Raw genomic sequence first — 21,717 nt, forward strand, 5'->3', positions numbered from 1 at the left:
TGTAACCCTTATGGTATTTGGGACGATAAAAGTTCTATTTCTGGATGAATAAGTGAGGTTTTATCCCCGCTTTGAACACTAATTGTATCACGGCGAGTCAACTTGCTATGGGAGAAAGGACGAAAAAATGCAGGAGCATGGTGCTGACAAACCTGAACCAAAAGCAGACATCTCTGATACGAATTGAAGACCATAGACCTGTCGCACACCTAGGGGACGCAAGTCTGCGTGCTGTAAATGAATGAGCTGCCTGGGTTCCCATGCTAGCACTGAGTAATTTAATTTCTACGTATTCCTCATGTTTCAACATGTACATGTATGTAAACACTACACGCATGGCGGATGAAGGTACACGATTCATCTGTTTCTACATGCTACATTACAATGATTGGATTGATTACTTTGTGCAGTCTGAAAGGCGTCCTTTAGCATCCGTCTTCAGTGGACCTATCATTAACATGTTTAAATATGCCTTCGTCACAATGACCATGCAATTGTCCCTTCAGGCGTAAAATGTTAAAATGTTGACGTTGTTCACAACAGGGTATTGCAGCGGATATTTGTTGCCACATGCCACATTGTATGCCACATACGTGAATGCTATGAGTTTACAAGCTTAATCATTAAGGATATGATTCAGCTAAGTTACCTGTTCATACGACATCAATACATGAGTGTATAAAACATTACACATTATAAATATGAAATAATTTGATAATATGAAGTGCAATTTCAGAATAATCTCTTTTTATCAGAGAGTACCAGTCGAGTGTGCAATTTATTTGTGAAAAGCTTTTGGTATCTATGAACAGATGAAAATTGTTTTTGCTGTCAATTTCGTTTTCTAGCAAATACTACTGTGTTTTTCTTGAAAACATAAGAGTTGCTCAATGATATTGTATTGAGGGACAAAGGGGTTATTGATGATATAATGGTGTTGGCGATATACTGATACCGAATATGTATCTATGCCTTTCTTTTCTGCCATTGGAACCCTGTCGTGAAAGCGATTAAAATTGGATTTATCCAGCTGAGTCAACAAAACGAAAGTAGTGTTTTCTAAGACCAGATCTGGATCTCCCATTGTGTGCTGGCATTGTTATATAGAAAATACAGAATCCTACCGAGTAGTAAGATCAAAGGCATATTTTGTATTCTGTGATAAGCAACAAAAGGATACTTACATGTATAGCAACATGAGGATCATACGTCCTGCAGACACCGAACTACGTTGAGTGTGACACGAAATACAATCCTTTTTTAATGTTATGCACTTAAACTGTTTCTAGACCTCTTGACTGCATACTCGGCCACAGATGTGGATGTGTAAGGAGCGTATGTCAAAACCTTCTCTTTACATATTCCACTATTTGGAGAAAAGGCACTGACTCTAGAAATATAAATCAGAAATACACAAATTGTCATTCCACAAAGGAGTCATGAGGACTCTGGGCAGGAACATATAGCCCCTGCAACTGAAAACATGGCGTGGTCAGTCCTCGGTGACTTGCGTGGTTGAATGTCATCGTATCCCAATTGAGGCTGCCACTCACTGGATTGTCTCGTGCAGATTATTTACAGACCGCCATCATAAACTGTTTATATTTCAGCTGTATGACGGCGGTCTGTAAATAATCGAGTCTGTACCAGATAATCTAGTGATTGATATCATGAGCATCAATCTACGCCATTTTGAAATGATGACATGCATCAACCAAGTCAGCGAGCATGACCTCCCGATCCCTCTCGAGTCTCACGACATGCGTGGGTTGCTAAAAACGTGTTTTAACCCACATCTTCACAGATCGCCGCCGTCATAAAGAAAGAATAGTGCTGTGTGCGGTGGTAAACGTAAACAACAAACAAGCAAAACACAGACCCACTGACATTTCAACCTTTAATATTATTTGCCTATTCGCTGTTGCAATATTCATGTTAAAGCATACTTGTCCAATCTTTCACTATACCACCTTCCTTTACGATGAAGGGAATTCCTATCCTGTAAGGATGTCTAAACGTTCTGAGCCTAAATATGTTGGAGTTCGTTGATGGAGTAGTTTGCTTATTATATTTCAACATAATCTCTCCCGTTGACAACAAACTTCTGACAATGATGGTAGAGTGCCTGGATCATACTGGTGTAGAAGTCTCCTCCTGATCGTGTAAAACGTTCCCAGCAGCAGAAACTTTGTCATCATAATCTGCATAATGCTAGCGAGACAGTTCTTTCTTCAGGTTTTGTTAAAGGTGGAACATCTTCCTGATGCTTGATCATCTTCGATGCTCCCTTTTGCTTCCTTGAACTCCACTCCACTGCTCACCAATTTAACAGTGACAAAGGAGCTGATCATCATCCCCTCAAGTTGACACTGTGTCCGCATTGGTGGCTCTTGGAGTTCATGACAGTGCGGTAGCCAATCCTCTCCATTTACATCAAAAGAGTATACCTAGTCATAGTCAAGTCTGAAGAAATATGCTTCCTGGTTGTGTATTTGGTTCAAATGCAGCCTCTTAGCATCAACGATATTGTACTTAATACACGCAAACTGTTAGGGTGTACTATACATCCGCCGTAGTTGGGATCAAAGGTTTTCAGTCTCCCCACATAAAGATACATATGTTGGTTCTGTTGATACGATATCGTGACAAGGAACCAAAGAATATTGTATATTACAAAAAGAGTAAATGGTGAAATTGTTACAAACTCCAAATCCCGTTGGAATTCCGGATTAGAATAGGTCACCTATCCTGTATGAGGCATGGCATGTATCCATATGAGGCAACTGAATGGATCAGTGGGTCATGCTTGTTAACTTGGACGATTGTATGTCATAGTGCCTGGACGGTGTAAGTAGCTCGTAATATCTATCACTTGTTTGTCTGGCTCGATAATTTACAGGTCGACGTATTATAGCTGCGGAGTGGGTTAAACAGCAATGGAACAACTTTGGAAACCCTTTCACATGAATAAAATGGTTCCAGGTAGATTACGTTTTACCAGAGACTTCTACACTTCTTGTTCAAGTACACCGTTATGTTGCCCTATATTATGTGTTGCTTGTTCGATTCAAAAGTCGGGGAGCAATATTCGGTATTGGAATATAGTACTGGCAACACTATGACATCAGCTACTCTCCATGTTTGACAAGGATTGAAAGGTCGATACAACATTTCATCATTTCAACACGGCACCGCCCATGTTATTGGAGATAACAAATTTCTCCTTCCGACAATGTTTCACAAAATATTGCAAGAACAGAGCCGGTTATTGAGTAGCCCCACCGTCTTTACACAGAAATGAAACAAAATCGGATAGAATAATGGACTGATGGACGCTGATATTTACACGGTTACCAGCCTATGAGCAATTCCTAGAATCGTCACGTTCTTCAACTGATGTTATGTCACATCACACATCCAACTGTCATTTCACATATCTCCTGAGCCTATCAAACGTAACTATCACACGTACTACCACCCACTGGGGCATTCTTTAAACAGGATGTTGGGAAACATGGGAAAGTACATTGGTGACAATCCTTTGAGGAAATGCGTAATCTTATAAGTTACTTTTATGGCAATATCGAATGCTATTAATATGTCAGCATCAAGTACCAGGGTGACAAATCGTACATCACACACAGTTACGTCATCCTGGTCTTTGTGATAGAAATAACATAACTTTGACAAGTTGTTAGATCGTCTCAGATTCAGTTGGACGAAGTGAGTTCGATTTTAACGCAGGGGGCCCCTGGCACTTTCCGGAAATGGCTACGCTTTGTGATTTGTTTGTGTATGTACCTTGTTGCGACACGAGTACCAAGACATCTTGGCTTCTTTGAAAGGGCTTAATAACAACTCGCAACGCAGCTATGAAGATAAAAATAAAAATAAAAAAAGATAAAATAAGATAAATGTATCTCGGGCACATCAGGATAAGAGAAAGAGTAGGACATATTTTTAGTTAAATTGAAAGACAAACGTAATGAGGGTTGAACACTTTATGTATTTTCCTCAGCAAGAATAACAGCAAACACAACTGGGCACATATTAAAGCAATCACGCCGCCATACCACAAGACGTAAAAAGATGCTTCTTGTTGTTTAACTGATCAGGATAAAACAAGGACGGGTCGGCTTGTGTCTGAGTAGGGTATCCATGTTAAACTGTGGTATGGCATTTCTGTGGGCTGACACAATAAAACCGACATTAGTCTAGAACAAGCAGCCACACATACCTTACCTCATTTTTAAAAGATCGTACTAGACATGTGTGATCAGAGAAGGATAAATGATAAAAAATAGAAGATATTAATACTTTCTTACCATAATCCATGTTTGAACCTGCAAATGAAATAGTACATTTTATCCCATTTCTCAACTTTCGATAGGGATTGCAAGACGTATGTTTCATTCTTTATTATATACTTGTCTTTTTCAAGGCAATAACGAGTGCTATTGATTGCAACTAGTCACATTCTTAGTGGACCCTCGGGGATATCCCTATCAACCCTTGACTAGCATAGCTTTATACCACATTGTCTGGATTGGTGTGGCATACTGTGCAGTAACGTTTACTTGAGAATTCAAGAGGTGGATGTTTGCACATCAGTGGCTTGGCCAGGAATCATTGGTCGGTTGAGATGTTTCTTTACTTTACAGTCAACATTGAGCGGAACGAAAGGTGGGTCTCGTGGTCAGTATATCAGTTGTGAGTGAGTATGGTATTACGCCGCATTTAGCAATATTCTCCGGTGGGGACACCAGGAGTGGGCTTTACACACTGTACCCAAGTGGGGAATCGAACCCAGGCCTTCGGTTTGACGAGTGAACTCTTCAACCACAAGTCTACCCCACCGCCTCATCCAACTGTACATGGACACGAAAGAATAATTGGCAAACGAGTACCCAGCTTTAATTTCGTCACAGAAAATCAGACAAAGAAATAATGAGTAAAAAATGTAGACTAATTTAACCCGTGTACAATTCAAACCCTTTCCGTGTCAGATTCAATAAGATTCCGTTTTCAATTAGTAACTTTTAAAGGTTAACATGCCATCAGACGAACAGAAATGGATGGATTTTCATAAAGATCACGTTCTGCCATTTTGCCTCTAATTTGATAATCGTAATATCAGATTAGAATGATAGTCTTCGAGTTCAACAGCAGTTTGGAAGTGGGAAAGGCTGACGTGTGGAAACAGCTCCACAATCAATAGTTATGCAATCGGCAAATTAAATTATGAATTAATTTTCAGACGACCTTCTGCGAGCAGAGAAAACTTTCTTTCCCAAAAGCATTTTCCTTTACAGATCGCGTGGGCAATTAGTGATCCGATCAATGGTTCAATGGTTGTTGATTATGTTGTTGTTTTTCAACTTTGACAGGCAATGAGACGAGTGCAGTTGAAAGGCTGGATAAGGTGTGGGGAGGAACTACTGCTGATGCTTCAATGGCTCCTGGAAAGATAAGCAAACGGTATTAACGAAGGATTCAAGTATGAAGACATTCTCAATATATTGCGACGTTTTGATAAATATGATAATTTGATATGGTTTTGGTCACTACATATATTCATATCATATGTTAGTGTTTAAGGATTGTTTTTCAGCATAATGTCCATTTGTTGTCATCTGTGATTAATTCACACACTGATACATGGCATATACAATGTATGCCCAATGTAAGTAGTTAGAATAGGTTCACACCAGCCTAGGCTTGTCGTAAGAGGCGACTTAGTGTACCCGGTGGTCAGAGTTGGTGACTCGGTTGATGCATGACATCATGTCCAAATTGAGTAGTTCGATACCCGTTATGTCAATCACTGGATTGTCCGGTTTATGAGTGTGGCATTAAGTGAGTGAGTAAGTTGGGTTTAACGCCGCATTTAACAGTATTCCAGTGTCAGCTTAATGTGGGAGGAAAGCCTGAAGTGATGCATGTCTCGGACGTGTACTACTTCGGTGAAACCCACGAGCACGGGTATGATGTTAACAAACCTAGAAACATAATCGGGGCGAACCGGGATTCGAACCCACAGTCATAGGTTTCTTGCGTGGCTATGTATGTATGTAGGTATGTATGTAGGTATGTACTAAATGAGTAACTACCTACATTGAAAGTGTTAAAGTCTAACATTGTTGAACTGTGCGAATGTGAGAAGTGTTGTTGCAACAATGCCAGCAGAGCCCAAATAAAGAAGGTTATAGCCACGTTCCCTCTGAATTATCCCTCCTATCAGCTGAGCAATATTGCGTCCTGGTCTAACCTTGCAAAGACATCATTTAATCTGTGAGGCATAAAAGGGCTATAACTCCAGTTCTTATTTGACTTTATATCGGTTTGATGGTGATTTACCCTGCAGTATCTAGGTTAAGATACTGGGTTGATATAAGGGCTGTATTGTCCAAGGGCGTAAGACTAATTTGGAACATAGTTATGCTAGATTGCTATCTTCTCTCCGAATGTGCCCTGGATGTCAAGCACAGACGTACTATTCCGGAATAATTATAACAGGATGAGAAATTTATCTGAGAACCACAGAAAAACGTTGATCAAGAAATTATGACACGAAGGATGGGTTTAGAATGTGGATCTATATATAGGTTGAAGATGGTATGCCTCGATTGATTGGTTCACTCTGACTCTTTGTTTTGACTGAAGAAGTAATGCTTCGAGTGGTTGGTTTAGAGACTGGCTCTATGCTAAGGGTGAAGAGGTGATGCCTGTCAGACGTATACCACTTTGGTGAAACCCACGAGCACGAGTATGGTGCTGACAAACCTAGATATAATCAGGATGAGACAATAAGAAGACGGAAGTGTATAATGTGGTCGAAGACACGAAAAATTCAGCTATTCGCTCCTCATGACACGTCAGTGAAACAGCCTATTCAACGTAACGATTTTCTTTTTCTTTTTTCCTATGACCAAGCTGGGTTTAACTATGCTGGATGACAGACAAAGTCTATGTTCCCTTTTTTTTTTTAATAGTCTGTACCCCAGTTGAAGTAAGTGTTTCCAAAAGGCATACTAACACGTACCGCGGCTGAAATAGATCTTTACAAACGGTTTTATTTTCATAACCTAATTCTTCTCTGGTAATTAAAAATAATTCAAAGAATCACAATCAGTCTTACACGCATAACTATTCTTAATATATTTCACTTTTTTGGTACTCGAACTGCATGGCATTTCGTAAATGATTCTAAATTTGCCACCAATTCTGCCGGTAGCTATGAAACAAAGGAAATCATAATTTGGAAATATCAAATACTCAAGATGGTAAAACCGATAATATCGGCGGTGTCAGTGTTAATTGTGTTCATATTCGTGCACCCTGTGACATTAGTTCATAAATAATTAACTATGGTTAACATATATACTGAAAGCTTTTTTGATATATGTGATATTGCCATGACATTAACGTCGTCGGTCTTGATGACAGACGTTGAGAACGGCGTCACTATTATTACTGTTTGGCCCTGAAGTCAATGACCCGAATGATGATTCGACTACCCCTCCCTCTTGGATTGAAATTCACATAAAATTATGTGCAAAAGATAGGCAATCCATAGATAAAAAATAATTTTGATTTAGTCTGAAGAAGTCTTGATTTGGATCAGGTGAAGAAGGGGCCGGGCGTGATTATCCCTATCATGAACGGTAAAATACCTTAATTACCTTAATAATTACCAATGAGATGGCGTCTCGCCTACCACGTCATGATCATCTGTATTTACTGAGTACTTGCGACGAGATGCTATGATATATTATATATGTTGATATTTAGATTATTAGTAGAAATATACTAATGTAATCAAATTTGTTGTAATGAAGGTGCGATTTTTAAAACTACACGGAAATAAATTAAAACCATATTTTACAAAACATTTTTATCAAATTAGTCTGATCGAAAATTCCGTTCTGATGAAAACGTTCTTAAACGGAAAAGGTTAAAATAGTTTCAAATAACAAATACGTCATAATTGACTCAAACCACTCGTGGTTCGACTCAGTCAACCAGAATGTTGGTTTAATTCGCTGAAATATTGAATACAACAAATATATCTAAATCTCATCTGTTAGTCATTGATAATTACTTTTTAATTGGATTTTGCAGCCAATCAATCCCGCGAACGTTCAACACAAACAAGTAACGATGGCATTTGTCCTTGTACGGGGCACAAGTTTGTTCAGTGCGAGTCAGTTCTTGTGCACGATGCAGCAGTAAATCCGCTTAGAGAAACAGCAACTTCTGTAACCGTGTATGACGCTGCGGAACCAAACACTCACACACACTTTTTACTTTATTCGATTCTGATCTTCACAGTGCAAAAACCCTTCTGAATACTGGGCGTTGATCCGGGCTTAAGTTCATCCAGATGATATTTGATTAACATGTTAGGTACGTTCCTCAATTTTGTGTGTGTGTGTGTGTGTGTGTGTGTGTGTGTGTGTGTGTGTGTGTGTGCTTTCCGGTCGATGCTGACTCTTGTGGACTCTGATATAGGACATACTTTAACATTGGTTCTGAAGTGGCCTTGATGTGTAGTAGCGTATCAGTGGTTATGATGAACCTTGTTGTGTAGTAATTTATCATTGATTGTGATGTACCTCATTGTGTAGACTTTATGACTGGTTGTGATGTACCTCATTGTGTAATAATTTATCATTGGTTTTGTTGTACCTCGTTGTGTAGTACCTTATCATTGGTTGTGATGTACCTTCATGCGTAGTACTTTATCATTGGTTTTGATGTGCTCTGTTGTGTAGTACTTTGTGATTAGTTGTGTCGGACGTCATTCTCTAGTACTATCTTAGGTTCTGATGTGCCTTGATGTGTAGTAGTTAATTACTGGTTGTGTTCACCTTGTTGTGTAGTACTTTATTACTGGTTGTGTTCACCTCGTTGTGTAGTACTTTATCATTGGTTGTGGTGACCTCGTTGTCTTGTACTTGATCATTGATTGTGATGTACAGTAAACTACGGTTATAACGAACACGCTTATAACGAACTGACGGATATAACGAACTTACTTTTTTTGTCCCGACTATTTGCTGTTGTTATGCTGTATATATGCTTATAACGAACTACGGTTATAACGAACTAAACTTAGTAGTCCCTTTGAGTTCATTATAACCGTACTTTACTGTACCTCGTTGTGTAGTACGCTGTCATTGGTTGTGATCACCTCGTTGTGAAGCACTGTGGATGTGTAGTATTCTGATTAACCTCAAGGTATTGTGACTCGAGGTGATTACATTACTGACGGTCCGAGTTGGTGTTTTAAGCATCGATCGTCTACACAGGGGTTTGTCCCTGCCAGTCTCCCCCACATCCTCTTACTGCCGGGCCGCCCTTCCACAAGAGATAACTATTGTTGATAAGAGCCACTATCAGTTTCTCCTTATTAGGTTAGAGAAAGGTGTATGTGAATTTTCTGGTACACGAAGGAGAGGTGTCAGAAACATAAAACCTTGAACTGATATTTCAAATATTTGAAATTGACATCAATTCATTCTGTTGTGTAATCATGAATAATCATATACTCTGGGAGGGTATATGCCGACTAATTTTTATAAGACTCTAATGCTGAAAGTCAGATGCTAAATTGGCCGAATAAATATTAGTTTTGTTCCACATATTATATAACTAGCTTATTAAAAAATCAGTGTATTTTAGCAATTATGTTCACTCTTTTATTCTGTGTTTAGTGTTACTATAGGTCCTTGCAGTACATCCTTGATAATGAGACAAAGCGGGGACCATACATCTATATTTGGCCTTTGAGCGGGTTCTTGATCTGCCTCCATATGTCAAGGTAATCTTTAAAACACTTGTTTGCGTATTCTTGTACGCCACAGCAGTAATATTACAGACATATGTCGACCTGTAAATAATGGAGTCTAAGCATGAGATAGCATGATAAAGGTCATGTCAAATGGGGGTTAAAGTTCCATGACATGTCATGTCACACAGGGTTGTTCGTATTTTTGTACATTTGGGCCGTAGTCATCAACTTCGCCCCTTAATTGAAGTAACACGGTTTCTTTAAAGGTACTTTTGTGTATTGCGTGACGACCCGAGTACTTCGTTCTGCACAGTCTATTTCCGTCTTATTGCTATTTTCTGCCTTCTCCCACGAGACAAATAGAGCGAAATAGAAGACATTTACGGAAGTTGTCGCCACAGTTGGGGCAGCCCAGCTGTGCCACCAGCCATAGGAAGGAGCTGTGGTTCTTTGACAAGTGTAGTGAACTGTCTCTGAGACAAGTAATGAGAGCTCCTCACAGCGCCAAGACCGATTAGAGGATAATCAATGCCGAGAATAAAATAAACTGCACGGTCGCTGGAAGGATTGGAGCTGATTTGAAAGTGATATTTTTACTTCTGTTGAAGACGTTCAATAGATTTAATTATCGTCCACATATAATAAGGAAAGGCTTGGTTTGCAATTGGTGATGAACAGAATGCCAGTGCTGTGATGGAAGCGTTCGCTCGTCACAATGGAAACTCCTGTTCGAATCCCCAGATCAGTACATTGAGTGAAAAGCGACGTGAAAGTGATGTGAAAACCAGATTCACTTGCCAAATGCAATTATACCTGTTCGTTAGTCCGTAATATGTACATCCTGACGAAAAGGTATATCCTGGTATGCTGGGTGTAACACCACTTACATCACCTTTGTGTCTACACGTGGCTGTAATGTCACGGGTTACGACTTTCAGAGATACATGTGGGCTCGCAACTACCTCGACCCCTTACTCCAGTGAATGGATCGATTATGGAGTAACGAGAACGACGGCAATTTGCATTTAACATTGACTGTCCGGCAAGGTATAAACATATATTTTAACATTATCAGAGCCTGTCAACTGGGAAGAGTGAAAATGATGAACATGATAGTTACGCATATGATGCATTGTCCATCGTTCAAGGCGACATGACCAGAAAAGTACTAAACACATCATAACAAATAAATAAATAAATAAATAAAGAAAGAACTATTGTTAAAAATCGGCCGGTTTTGAGACACGAATAGCGGAGTCGTCCAAGAAGTAACAAGGTGCAGTGTTGCGTCCCGTAGGCGTACCAGAAACCTTTGATTGTTGGTTGAAATACTTTTTGTTTCCAGGTCAGTCGTCACCATACCGGCATAAGCTTCAAAGAAGTTGACAAACCAGAATATAACTGATGGTTATTGTGATTGAAATATGTTACAGGTTATCATTAATCCCTCTGATTCAGCCAATACCAAACATTCTTTTCTCAGATGTAACTTTTGTTTGACTTATGAATAGAACCATCGGCATCGTGAGGTGGAGTGTTACGTCGCTTTCGAGATTATTGAACGAATAAAGTGACGTGTATCGGATGAAAAAGGGAATTGCATCGGACATCATTTTTGGCTCCACATATCTGCAATAAAACCTTCTGAAAGCTTTACTGTTGATGATGTATTTAAGTGTGTTGATGTCTGTCTGTCTGTCCGTCCGTCCGTCTGTCTGTGTAATTCAAACTATACTGTTGTAGTACTTGTTACATCAGTAGTAGCAGTAGAAGTATAAGTAGTAGTGGTCGTAGTAGTAGTAGCGGTTGTAGCAGTAGTGTGAGTAGTAGTAGTAGTAGTAGTAGCAGTAGTAGAAGTAGTAGTAGAAGTAGTAGTAGTAGTAGTGGTAGTAGCAGTAGTAGTAGTAGTAGCAGTAGTGGTAGTAGTAGTAGCAGTAGTAGAAGTAGTAGTATTAGTGGTATTAGCAGTAGGAGTAGTAGTAGTAGTAGTAGTAGTAGTAGTAGTAGTAGTAGTAGTGGTTTTAGTAGTATAAATGCTGAGAATAAACCAATCACTGACTTATTCTGTGATGATACATTCAACCCAAATGAGTCCATTATGTTTTCTATCTTGTCCAGTCACTGTCACATTAACTGCACTTTTTTTCAAATATTTCGAACGAAACCTATTCCCAGCCTCTGTTCATTGTTACTGCAAATAACCGGCAATGTCAAACACGGTTATTTGCTTCAGATTTATAGATGATTAGGCCTGTGAATACTTTCAGTAACTAAATCGGTTGGCAGTGTCTGAAGCGTCTATTTCTGAATTTGAACAGGATACCAGCTATCTCACTTAAGGGCTACAAGAACACATGACACGAGGAAAACCACACATCTTCCACGTGCTACTTACTGTTGTGGAGAGTTGTTTAAATCCAAGTTTAGATCGCCATTGTTGCAAGGTTCGACCTTGATGTTTTCCATAAGAATTCGATAATTTGCAATGTTCAATTTGATGCATCAGTGAGCAAAATCATGTTAGATTCAATTCCCGATTTTGACCTGTACCATATGCTTCCGTGTTTATTCAGGTGAAGCTTTAACTTGCCTTTGCATGTGTTTGTGATGGGTGCCTTCGGTAGGGCATAATTCGCTCATCTTTTCGCGAGCAACTGTCATCATCATCAATTGATGGTGATTCATAAATACATGCTGATGATATAGTCGAAATTGTACAATGTTATACTTCTTAGAGATTAAAGATTTCTTATTGTTATGGAATGAGATACGTCGCTTTTATTTACTATTACGGTCATGGTTTTGTCTCCATTCATTGGTCTTTGTTAAGAATATCTGACTCCTTCACAGATTGGTCATGGGCCTTATTGGTGACTAATGTATTCTTTAACCACCAGGCTAACCTACCTAGATCCTACGAGTTGCCTCTATTAGGCGTCCCAGAAATCATTGGTTCGAATCCCAGATTTGCACTGGAGATGTTTGTGCACATGGGTTTCACCAAAGTGATACTTTGTGTCATGCTCCAGAGCATTGTTCTTTCGTTCGCTGTAGATTGATTTCATGTTGCCGTGCGGAAATGTGAAACGTTTCATTATTCCAAGATCGAGTGGACAAAGAAATCAAAACACCTCAGTAATGTTTAGCTATTCAATACAGAACACCATTGCAATGGAAAGGGTCTTCTGGATCATCAATATTGTCGCACAATTAGTATGAAGTAAGAACATTGCAACAGCAGCACGGCAAGGTTTATCATATCGACATTCGCATGTTATGAACACTTCTCATGGAACTACATGCATAAATCGATAAGCTATTGTTTTAATAAATTTGAAAACCCCAAGTTATCAATATTTTAGCTGCCCAGGCACATGTTATAGACGGCATGCTCTGATCTGGAATTCTCACGCAGAAGAAAGCATTAGACACAATGAAGAGATGGTTACTCAGAGCCAGTGTTCCATTGCAGACACAGCTTGGACACAGCTTACACATGCCTTATCTTGTCAAAATATCTCTACACGGAAATAAACATGGAACGCTGCTTACACCTACCCAACCCAGAATCAAGCATAAGACACAGCTTGCAGATTATTTACTTAACAAATAAAGTTGCTTTACCCCATGTGTAGTGTTATAAAGTATAGTTTCGAGCAGAACTTTTATACCGTCACAGCACGAGGAAACACTTCTCTCCCAAGACTCCATGAGATAAGCATGATATTTAACTCGACATATGGAGTGAGTGAGTGAGTATAGTGTCGCGTCGTGTTTTGCAGTGTTCCAGCAATATCGCGGTGGAGGACACCAGAAACTGGATTCTCACATTTTATCCATGTGGGGAATCGAACCCAGGTCTTCAGAGTGACGAGTGAACGCTTTAACCACTAGGCTACTCCACTTCAGGTCGACACATGAAATATCCTCTCTATGTATGTCCCCCACAGAGAGAAACATGAGACACAGTTTACAGAAGACTTACTCTTATCCAGGTTGCCCAATAGGAGGGTAAATCAAATATCACAAAAAGTTGAAATATCTGCTTTTAATCATCAAATGCCTCGTGCCACATGGGGATATATATGTGTTTAACACTACTGTTATATAAGATAATGCTTGAAGCTCACAAGTCAGCGGCAAATCGGTAGGAAAGCATACAATTCTTCAATGATAACAAATATCGATTCTGGTCGGTCCAGCGTAATTAGTGTGTCTTTGTAATGCATTGGCAAAACTGAAGAAAAAAAATCAGTATATACTAGTAGTTATTTGTGTCCGTAAAATCAAAGTTTTAATTCTTTGTTTTTGTCATTTGAGCACCAGCGGTGTCAGTTGATCACACAGTACTGAACACAAATAGATACCCTCTCGACACTCCTGCCTGCTCGATTTCGAGCAAAGTCAGTATACACGTAGACGGAAAAGACATCATGAATTAATCAACTGAATACTTTTCTCTTCCATACTCATATCTGTAAATGATGTAGCAAATAACTGTCATAAATTGCAGTTTGGTGAAAGGAGACGTTCAGACTTTTCAGGAGGGAAGCCATGACTGACACAACATGGTTGTCTTGGCGATATCACGAGAGTGACACGTTCCTGCTTCTGTACATATGCCAAATGAAAATGAACAGATGTTTACAGAAAGGTTTAAACGGTTTCTTCAGACAAAACCAATAATAGGCAGCAAACCTTTAAGTGCAGTTCACTGGTGTTAGCTATAAGTGACAAGCAATGCCATACTTGAGTTGAAATGCCAGCAATGTGTAAGAAAAGATCCTAATAACTCTCTCTCATATCTCGCCTTCCCTTCATCATTCTATTTTAGATCAAAGACATTCACTGAAGATGTAACCACTTGGAAATAATGTTTATCAAAACACCTACTAAACTCACCATGATTTATACCAACGTTAACCCGAGATGAGTTAAACATTGCATCACACACACACACCTAGCCATAAAGCCCAGGGTTGAACCGTATTATCAAAAGAGATGCTCAGCGCCTTTTAAATAAAGAACTCTCCGACCGGCGACGGTTATCATCACAAACTATGATAAAATAACACGGATACTATAATAATGAACGCATCGTAAATGTTTCTGGGTCTAGTGATCAGTGGATTCTTAGAACTGCAGTATCTCTTAAAATTGTCTTTGTAATCTTTCCTCTTGACTTTCCAAATAGCTCCTAAAAAACTGCAGTTATAAATTAAAACGAGAAAGGACTGTATATATAATCAAATTTAACACTTAAAAGTAATTTATCTGCTTGAATATAGTTTTACATTTTGTTCTTTTCATTTTCTTCCTCAGCTTCCCTGATGAGGCAGAGTAAAAATTATTTACAAAACTACCCGACTCTTATTGCTGTACAAGTTGAATTTTGTTTAACTTTCTCTAAACCACATTTTATTTTAAAATGACAAATCAAAATGCAAAACTTTATCTAATAACTCCAGTTGGAAGACAAAAAACAACAACTGATACGATTTCTGCATCAACTCTGTAGATTCTTTAACACTGCTCTATGGTTGTTACAATCTAATCAAAGCTATCACCAACAAGCAATGCATTCCTTTATCTTGAACAATGTCAGCTGTCGAGTTACACGGAACCAATATCCTATTATCCTCAAAGATGCCGTTTTCCTTTATTGAATACCGAAAGCATTCATCAGAATGGAAGCATTAACAACCGTCCCTTAACAGCTATCAGGGCAGTCCTTTTCGTTCTCAGGTTTTGTTTATAATAACAATCACATGTCTGGTACATGTTTGTGTTTACAACGATTACACACTGTCGCGCCAGACAAACATGTATCTGCACTTGATAATGCATTTGGCATTGTAACATGGAAGATTCTTGAATGGTTTGTGTTTCACAATCTTTGACAGAGCAGCTCTTTATTTAGAATTTTCTGAATTAATAGGTAAAAATGGGGATTTGTCGGTGAATAGGTCTCAGCTGTTTTAATGTTTTACATACCTATACCGTACCCTAAAGAATGTGTTTCCACAGTTTAACCACACATTGTTTTACATGACACTGTGGAGGACATTTCCAAATGTGACCAAAATTACGTCCGCTTTTTCCTTGTACACTCAAAATATCAACTCCAGAGAATAAAACGTGTCGATTATCTTCCGATAACTGATTCAATTGGGCATAAAAGGCACAATGGTGAAAAAAAATTATATAATGGATAATTGAACATCAAAGCTGACACGAGGTGTTCGCGAAAAAGGAAGCGCCAACTCACTCAATTTTAATTACAAACGGCATAAAAACCATACTCACTAAGTACCATACCTTTTATAGCAAACGCACATGGTTTTGACAAAATGGTCCAGTTAAACAGATATATTGCAGGTGCGTACATATACGGAGCATGACAGTCCATAAATTACCCACACATATACCATACAACAATCCCAGAAATTGGTTTGGACAATTTTATGTACAAATTTTTCGGCAGAGCAGGGCATGCTTACTCTGATACCTGGTATCATCCCTGATTTTCAGTGATCCATTCATATATTTTTCACCACTATGTTGTCGCCCAAAGGAACCTGTGTCGGCAGATAACAGAGACTAATATTTTCTATATTCTCTGGCGTTGTCGTTTTGAACTTCCTTGTTTGAATTCTGAATCTTTATAACTTTTCATATTGACAAGGGGACCAAGCTGATCAACACGATGCAGCTGAAAGCCCCAGGAAGGATCATTATAGGGTCAATATCCTTTAGTAATTCGTAACTTTGGTTTAATTAATATTGAACATCACACAATTTTTTTTGGACAATTCCCCTATTTGCAGCTACCAGGAGTTTTTATTAACTCCATTTAAGGTCGATTTTGGCGGCGGGATGTGCCTTGTGGTGTGAGTGACCGATAATTTGCTTGTATGACGTTGTGGCTGTCATAATGGATATACTTTGACGTTTGTGAGATTTGTCAGATTGTTTAATAATTTGGCAGGAATACTAAACACTGCCTTGAGGAATGATATTCAGCATTGTCTCCCATAATAAGAGCAACCGGTGTGACCTACATGTGGACTACCACGTGAGACGTGAAAACAACAAACAATCAAACCTGACATTGAAAAGGATATTTACATGTTACTTGTTACTTAAGGTATTTTGGACGACAAAAGTTCTATTTCTGGGTGAATAAGTGTGTTTTTTTCCCGCTTTGAACACTAATTGTATCACCTCGAGTCAACTTGCTATGGGAGAAAGGACGAAAATCTGCAGGAGACTGGTGCTGACAAACATGAACCAAAAGCAGACATCTCTGATACGAATCAAAGACCATAGACCTGTCGCAAGCCTAGGGGACGCAAGTCTGCGGAACGAATACCGTGCTGTAAACGAATGAGTTGCCTGGGTTCCCATGCTAGCACTGAGTAATTTAATTTCTACGTATTCCTCATGTTTCAACATGTACATGTATGTAAACACTACACGCATGGCGGATGAAGGTACACGATTCATCTGTTTCTACATGCTACATTACAATGACTGGATTGATTGTGCAGACTGAAAGGTGTGCTTTAGCATCCGTCTTCAATGAACCTGTCATAAACATTTTAAATATGCCTTCGTCACAATGACCTTGCAATGGTCCTCTTTATGCCTAAAGTGTAAAAATGTTGACTTTTTTCTGTTCACAACAGAATATTGCAGCGGATATTTGTTGCTACATGCCACATTGTATGCCTCATACGTGACTGCTATGACTGGACAAGCTTGATAATTAAGGGCATAATTCAGCTAAGTTACCTGTTCATATGACATCAATACCTAAAACATTACACATCATAAATAATAAATAATTTGATAAAATTAAGTGCAATTTCAGCATAATTTCTTTTTTATCAGAGAGTACCAGACGAGTGTTCAATTTATTTTTGAAAAGCGCCTGGAATCTATGAATAGACGAAAATTGTTTTGCTGCCCATTTCGTTTTCTAGCAAATACTACAATTGTTGCATCTGATCTTGAAAACATAAGAGTTGGTCAATGATATTGTATCGAGGGACAAAGGGGTTATTGATCATATAATGGTGTTGGCGATATACTGATACCGAATATGTATCTATGCGGGATTTTCTGCCATTGCAACCCTGTCGTGAAAGCGATTAAAGAGATTAAAATTGGATTTATCCAGCTGAGTCAATAAAACGAAAATGGTGTTTTCTGAGACATTTCCAATCCAGATCTGGATCCGCCATCGTGTGCTGGCATTGTTATACAGAAAATATAGAATCTTTCCGAGTTGTAAGATCAAAAGCATATTTTGTATTCTGTAATAAGCAACAAAAGGATACTTACATGTATATCAACACGAGGATCATGCGTCCAGACACCGAACTACGTTGAGTGTGACACGAAATACAATCCTTTTTTAATGTTATGGACTTGAACTGTTTCTAGACCTCTTGACTGCATACTCGGCCACAGATGTGGATGTGTAAGGAAACCTTCTTTTCACATACTCCACTATTTGGAGAAAAGGCACTGACTCTAGAAATATAAATCAGAAATACACAAATTGTCATTCCACAAAGGAGTCATGAGGACTCTGGGCAGGAACATATAGCCCCAGCACCTGAATACATGGCGTGGTCAGTGCTCGGTGACTTGCGTGGTTGAATGTCATCATATCCCAATTGAGGCTGCCACTCACTGGATTGTCTCTTGCAGATTATTTACAGACCGCCATCATAAACTTTGTTTATATTTCAGCTATATGACGGCGGTCTGTAAATAATCGAGTCTGTACCAGATAATCTAGTGATTGATATCATGAGCATCAATCTACGCCATTTGTCATGACATGCATCAACCAAGTCAGCGAGTACGACCTCCCGATCCCGCTAGTCGAGTCTCACGACATGCTAGGGTTGCTAAAGACCTGTTCTAACCCGCATCTTCACAGATCGCCGCCGTCATAAAGAAAGAATAGTGCTGTGTGCGGTGGTAAACAACAAACAAGCAAAACACAGACCCACTGATATGTCAACCCTTAATATTATTTGCCTATTCACTGTTGCAATATTCATGTTAAAGCATACTTGACCAATCTTCCACTATTCCACCTTCACAATGATGAAGGGAATTCCTATCCTGTAAGGGTGTCTAAACGTTCTGAGGCTAAATATGATGGAGTTCGTTGATGGAGTAGTTTGCTAATTATATTTCAACATAATCTCTCCCCTTGACAACAAACGTCTGACAACGATGTGAGAGTGCCTGGATCATACTGGTGTGGAAGTCCTGATCGCGTAAAATGTTCCCCGCAGCAGAAACTATGTCATCATAATCTGCATAATGCTAGCCAGTTAGTTCTTTCTTCAGGTTTTGGTAAAGGTGGAACATCTTCCTGATGCTTGATCATCTTCGATGCTCCCTCTTGCTTCCTTGAACTCCACTGCTCACCAATTTAACAGTGACAAAGGAGCTGATCATCATCCCCTAAAGTTGACACTGTGTCAGCATTGATGGCTCTTGGAGTTGATGACAGTGCGGTAGCCAATCCTCTCCATTTACATCAACAGGGTATACAGAGTCATAGTCAAGTGTGAAGAAATATGCTTCCTGGTTGTGTATTTGCATTGGTTCAAATGCAGCTTCTTAGCATCAAAGATATTGTACTTAATACACGCAAACTGTTAGGGTGTACTATACATCCGCCGTAGTTGGGATCAAAGGTTTTCAGTCTCCCCACATAAAGATACATATGTTGGTTCTGTTGATATGATATCGTGACCAGGAACCAAGGAATATTGCATATTACAAAAAGAGTAAATGGTGAAATTGTTACAAACTCCAAATCCCGTTGGAATTCCGGATTAGAATAGGTCACCTATCCTGTATGAGGTATGGCATGTATCCATATGAGGCAACTGAATGGATCAGGTGGTCATTCTTGTTAACTTGGACGATTGCATGTCATAGTGCCTGTTACACAGACATGAAACAAAATCAGATAAATATGGACGCTGATATTTACACGGTTTTCAAAATTCTAAAGGTTACTGTTACCAGCCTATGAGCAATTCCTTGAATCGTCACGTTCTTCAACTGATGTTATGTCACATCACACATCCAACTGTCATTTCACATATCTCCTGAGCCTATCAAACATAACTATCACACGTACTACCACCCACTGAGGCATTCTTTAAACAGGATGTTGGGAAACATGGAAAAGTACATTGGTGACCATCCTTTGAGGAAATGCGTAATCTTATAAGTTACTTTTATGGCAATATCAAATGCTATTAATATGTCAGCATCAAGTACCAGGGTGACAAATCGTACATCACACACAGTTATGTCAATTACATTTTCCCCGTCATCCTAGTCTTTGTGATTCGATTTTCACGCAGGGGGGCCCTGGCACTTTCCCGAAATGGCTACGCTTTGTGATTTCTTTGTGTATGTACCTTGTTGCGACACGAGTACCAAGACATCTCGGCTTCTTTGAAAGGGCTTAATAACAACTCGAAACGCAGATAGGAAGATAAAAATAAAAAAAGATAAAATAAGATAAATGTATCTCGGGTACATCAGAATAAGAGAGAGAGAAGGACATAGTTTTAGTTAAATTTAAAGACAAACGTAATGAGGGTTGAACTCTTTATATATTTTTCACAGCAAGAATAACAACAAAGACAACTGGGCACATATTAAAGCAATCACGCCGCCATACCACAAGACGTAAAAAGATGCTACTTGTTCTTTAACTGGTCAGGATAAAACAAGGACGGGTCGGCTTGTGTCTGAGTAGGGTATCCATGTTTAACTGTGGTATGGCATTTCTGTGGTCTGACACAGTAAAACCGACATTAGTCTAGACCAAGCAGCCACACATACCTTACCTCGTTTTTAAAAGATCGTACTAGACATGTGTGATCAGAGAAGGATGAATGATAAAATATAGAATATATTAATACTTTCTTACCATAATCCATGTTTGAACCTGGATGTGAAATAGTACATTTTATCCCATTTTTAAACTTCTGATAGGGATTGCAAGACATATGTTTCATTCTTTATTATACACCAATCTTTTTCAAGGCAATAACGAGTGCTATTGATTGCAATTAGTCACATTCTTAGTGGACCCTCGGGGATATCCCTATCAAACCTTGAGTAGCATAGCTTTATGCCACATTGTCTGGATGGGTGTGGCATACTGTGCAGTAACGTTCACTTGAGAATGGAAGAGGTGGATGTTTGCACTTTACAGTCAACATTGAGCGGAGCGAAAGGTGGGTCTCGTGGTCAGTATATCACCTGTGAGTGAGTATGGTTTTACGCCGCATTTAGCAATATTCTACGGTGGGGGACACCAGGAGTGGGCTTTACACACTGTACCCAAGTGGGTAATCGAACCAGGGCCTTCGACGTGATGAACGAACTCTTCAACCACAAGTCTACCCCACCGCCTCATTCAACTGTGCATGGACACGAAAGAATAATTGGCAAAAGAGTACCCAGCTATCGTCACAGAAAATCAGACAAATAAATAATGAGTAAAAATTTTAGACTAATTTAACCTGTGTACAATTCGAACCCTTTCTGTGTCAGATTCAATAAGACTACGTTTTCAATTAGTAACTTTTAAAGGTTAACATGCCATCAGACGAACAGAAATGGATGGATTTTCATAAAGATCACGTTCTGCCATTTTGCCTCTAATTTGATAATCGTAATATCAGATTAGAATGATAGTCTTCGAGTTCAACAGCAGTTTGGAAGTGGGAAAGGCTGATGTGTGGAAACAGCTCCACAATCAATAGTTATGCAATCGGCAAATTAAATAATGAATTTATTTTCCGACGACTTTCTGCGAGCAGGGAAAACTTTCTTTCCCAAAAGCATTTTCCTTCACAGATCGCGTG

The sequence above is a fragment of the Haliotis cracherodii genome, unplaced genomic scaffold (genome assembly GCF_022045235.1).
Source record: "Haliotis cracherodii isolate W230 unplaced genomic scaffold, xgHalCrac1.p SCAF_22, whole genome shotgun sequence".
Lineage (NCBI taxonomy): Eukaryota > Metazoa > Mollusca > Gastropoda > Lepetellida > Haliotidae > Haliotis > Haliotis cracherodii.